The sequence below is a fragment of the Miscanthus floridulus genome, chromosome 3 (genome assembly GCF_019320115.1).
Source record: "Miscanthus floridulus cultivar M001 chromosome 3, ASM1932011v1, whole genome shotgun sequence".
NCBI lineage: Eukaryota > Viridiplantae > Streptophyta > Magnoliopsida > Poales > Poaceae > Miscanthus > Miscanthus floridulus.
Genome location: NC_089582.1, coordinates 94,424,223 through 94,428,737, shown reverse-complemented (window position 1 = coordinate 94,428,737; position 4,515 = coordinate 94,424,223). Strand labels below are relative to the sequence as shown.

Sequence of the window (4,515 nt, the reverse complement as noted above, 5' to 3'; positions counted from 1 at the left end):
TTAGTGTCCTAACGATGCGAGCACATCCTCATATAGCTGGCGGTCACAACTAAGGCTTTTCGGTAGCATGCCTAGTGCCTATATCTGTTTCCTCCACCATCTTTCATCACTTCAATCATACACCCTTGTAATGTTAGGAACACCCTGTTCAAAGTTGCTGGATCGTAGTTATCAAACTCCTTTTATACATTCTCAATCAGGTCATCCAAGTTCCTAGAGATCCGTTCATATGTTAACGATTGAAGAGAAGCAAAGAATCCTAGGTCTAGGACATTCAAATCTGGGGAATTGGCAAGTTGGTTGACGAGTCGAATGTCAAGCCCCGTACGTTTTACAGCAGCAGCAAATTCTTTATCATCTACTGGAAGATGTGAAGGCGCATTATCTTGCTGAATCCAAATGGTTTTTCTTGCATGTTCTCGTGGCCATTTTCTAACAATAGCTTGCAGAACTTTATCAATAACGTAGGATCTCATAGTGCTTCGATCTACCTTAATAGGCTTGGTGATTACGGCCCCCTTCCTCTATTATGGCTCCTTCTTTTTGCGTGTTCCTACAGTAAATGAAACAAAGTAAGGATCACAAATGAGTACCACAAACTAATATAAGAATGTGAAACAAGTGTATGATGTACCTTTCTAACAAATGCCAAACTCCTAGCTTCCCATCAAAAATGCAATTACCTTCGGCATCGTATATAGGTCTTCCAACAGCAGATAAGAACATAACTTTACCAATGGAATTCTTATGCTGCACGGTCCTGTGTGGGTCATCCTCTCCTGCAAGCTTATAATACTTCCTATATTTTGATGTGGTGTTGAACCACTTCACGTCCATGTGGATGATATTTTCCATTTCAAGGAACATGGGTTCATTTGGCAATGTCCGTTTATCTAACATGGAAACACACCATTGCAGCCTCTCTTTTTGTTTTCTTCCCTCAGCAAAGGCTTTAGTGTGCTGGAGTGACGTCTTAGTAGATCTTCCTTGAACCACCTATGTAGCGTGCTCCTTTTTACACCAATGACTTTAGCTAGAGATCGAATAGTGCTTCTCCTATGCAAGGGAACCCTGAGAACCTCAGATAGGTCTATTTGCATCTTTTTTCGGCTGCAGTTCTTCAACTTCCTTGATCTAACATCCATCGGCTATCCTTATGCACGACATTGCTTTGCTCGCTGCCAAATGTGTTGCACTTGAGGCCTACTAACATGGAACATTTGAGCTACTATAGTTGTACTTTTTCTTTTTAGCCTTCCACGGTCACTTTGCTCAAGCAATGCTGCATAGATTTGTTGTCGTTCATCATTTGTCAAATTTCTATATGGATGTGTATTATTTTCATTTGCATGATGACCTTGTTCAACATCAGAGTCCTCCAACTCCTCTTCATCGAAGACTATGCTCACGGCACCAGCGTACACACCATACTCATGCATGTCCTCCGTCATGTCTACAAAATAATTACAGGGTGAGTTGTTGTAGAGCAATTGCTATAGATGTGTAAAACAATTTTTGTCATCCTTTGCGTTGCAAATTTTGTGACAAGCAGTTTTGCTTTACAGATTTTTGTACCACCAGTTTTGCATGTAAGATAGCATTTGAGGCTGCTCAAAAGAGAGGTACAGAAAAATAGGTTGGTAAATTGAGGGAAGTAGCGCCTCCCCAACCCTATCAAATTTCTGTAAATTATATTGCTCTAACTTTGTGAAGCCTGTGGACTTCAAGTTTGGGGGGGAACCGAGGATGTCCATGCAGTGCTAAACTATGTTATGGGACCAATGTGGCCATTTAGCATTATTCTATACCGTTAGGATTCAAGCATGTGGGAATTGTCATCTTAACTACGCAATTCAATGTTCTGTGGAAAAGTAAATAAAAAGGGTTGGTGATCATATACTTACTGATAACTTGTTGCATCTCCTGTTGCTGAGCAGAGACTCCAATGTTGAGATAAAAAAGTCATCATGAACAACCGGACCATCAAAGTCGAGACCTTCGTGTTGTACTGTAATGAGGTGAGGCAAAACATTTTATTCAAGATTATTCTTGTTTTAGACCGAGGAATCATGAATTACTTGTTGTGTAAGTGCAGTTAAGAGAAAACTCACCTTGATGAAATAGTTCTTCCTCGCAGGCTGCAATGTTGAGATCTATGCCATGCACACCAAACTGGAGATGCTGGTGAAAGCTCTAGTTTGGTTTTGGTGAATTGGTGAAACTCTAAGTGCTAACCTAGTTTATCATAGCGATCATGAGAGAGGTAGTACATTCCAAGTGATGGAGCAATGGTGAAGATCATGATGATGGTGTAACCATGGTGATGATCAATGCTTAGGCTTGGAAAAGAAGAAAGAGAAAAACAAAAGGCTCAAGGCAAAGGTAAAACTTGATAGGAGCTTTTTAGTTTGGTGATCGAGACACTTAGCGAGTGTGATCACATTTAGAATCGATAGTCATACTATTAAGAGGGGTGAAACTCATATCAAAATGCTGTTATCAAAGTGCCACTATATGCTCTAACTCATTGCATATGCATTTACATTCTAGTGAGTGCTAACACCCTTGAAAATGTTTGTGAAAATATGCTAACACACGTGCACAAGGTGATACACTTGGTGGTTGGCACATTTGAGCAAGGGTGGAGAAGTTGGTGAAGTGAAGGAGGTGTTTTTCACTATCAAACAGTGACCAGACGCTAAGTTTGAAGTGACTGGACTCAGGATTCCAGTGTCCGATCAATTATAAAATCGTTGGCATGCTCGGGCTAGGTCTGGTGGTTGACCGGACGTTGCACAGTATTTGTGATCGGACGCATAGGGCCTTCGCATCTGGTCAGGCTAACGTACGCTGATGTCGTGACGCGTAGTGAGCAAAAGGAGAATCTGACACTGGGTGCGTCCGATCAAGGCGCATCTAACATGTCCGGTCGCATTTTAGGCGCTCTAGAATGTCTCTGGAAGTGACCTGACATGCGGGCATTAGAGTGATTGTCGCGTCCGATCGATAGTTGGAGGCACGTGGTGTTGTAAGCACCTGGCACGGCGCGAGAGCATCTGGTCATGTCTACGCGTGTCTAGGCATCACTTAGGCGTTGGCGCGACCAGTTTTGACTGTTGGAGATCGACGATTGGGGTTTAAATGGGGGACACGTGGATGACATCCGTTGATCTGATGCTAGGGGCCGTGCGTTCGGTCACGATGACCAGCACATCTGATCGCCCCGAGTTGGGCTGCTCTGTGAGCCCAATGGCTCTATTTTGATGGAACCTCTATATGAGGTGTTTGGTCGACTCAAGCTCACTCTCTTAGTCATTTGCATTGACTTAGCAACCTTGTGAGCTTAGTCAAAGCCCTCCCACTTATCTCCATCATTGATTCATCATCTTTGTGAGATTGGGAGTGAATCCAAGTGCATTGCTTGAGTGATTGCATCTAGAGGCACTTGGTGTTCGTGTTTAACTGTGGGTTTCACTAGTTACTCTTGGTGGTTGCCGCCACCTAGATGGCTTGGTGCAATGAGGATCGTCGAGCGGAGGAATGTGCTTGTCTTTGGCTCCGATCATGGTGATTGTGAGGCGTTCTTGACCTTTCCTTGGCGGAGAGGCAAAAGGTACTCTAGTAGATTGCTCATGGCTTGTGTGATCCTCATCTTGTATTATTTGTGCGGCACCTGATTGTGAGTTTGGCGTGTGATGCCAATTAGCACGTGAACCTCCAAGTGAGTGAATCACCACAATAAGAACTAGCTTGCCGGCAAGTAAGTGAACCTTGGTAAAAAATCTTGTGTCATCATTGTTCGAGGATTTCATTGGTTATCTTGTGATTGATCGTGATCATCTTGTGATTGGCTCACTCCTCGACACATCAGTATAATCATCATCACCATCTCTTGTATTACATTCTTAGTGTTGCTATGCTCTTTAGTGTAATTAGTTTTGAGAGCTAGCTCGTGTCGGGTCTAGTGGTTAGTGAGACTCTTTAGTTAGTCTTTGAGAGCTCACTAACTTAGTATAGTGACTTAGCAAATTGTATGCTTAGAGATCATAGTCGCTAGAATTGTGGTAGATGGCCTGCTTTTTATTAGGATAGCGCAACACTCGCTTCATCGTTTAATTATCTAACATATTTGCTAAGGCCCTGTTCGGCTTACCCCATATTCGGCTTGTTCGGCTTCTTTTTTCAGCTGGAACAGTGTTTTTCTCTTACAACAATTCAGCCGGAACAATGTTTTCAGCTAGTTTCAGCCAAGTTTCAGACCAGCGAACAGGGCCTAAGTGTTATTGGAGAAATTTTAAATAGGATGTTCACCCCTTCTCTAGCCATTAGGACCTTTCAAGTAGTATCGGAGCGGTGGTCACCTTATTTGAAGCTTAACAACCTTCAGTGTCAAAATGACTCAAATCAATAACACGAAAAAGCCACCCCAATTTGATGGCTTCAGCTATCCCTATTGGAAGGCTATCAATAGGAAGGTTTGGAAGGTGATGGAGACCAAGATTGAGATTGCCAATG

At 42.8% G+C, this 4,515-nt stretch overlaps 1 pseudogene; it reads right to left on the bottom strand.

Annotated features, from left to right (window-relative positions):
- LOC136546167 (uncharacterized) lies at positions 1 to 1,782 on the bottom strand (annotated as a pseudogene).
- Between the last annotated feature and the right edge of the window lie 2,733 nt (positions 1,783 to 4,515).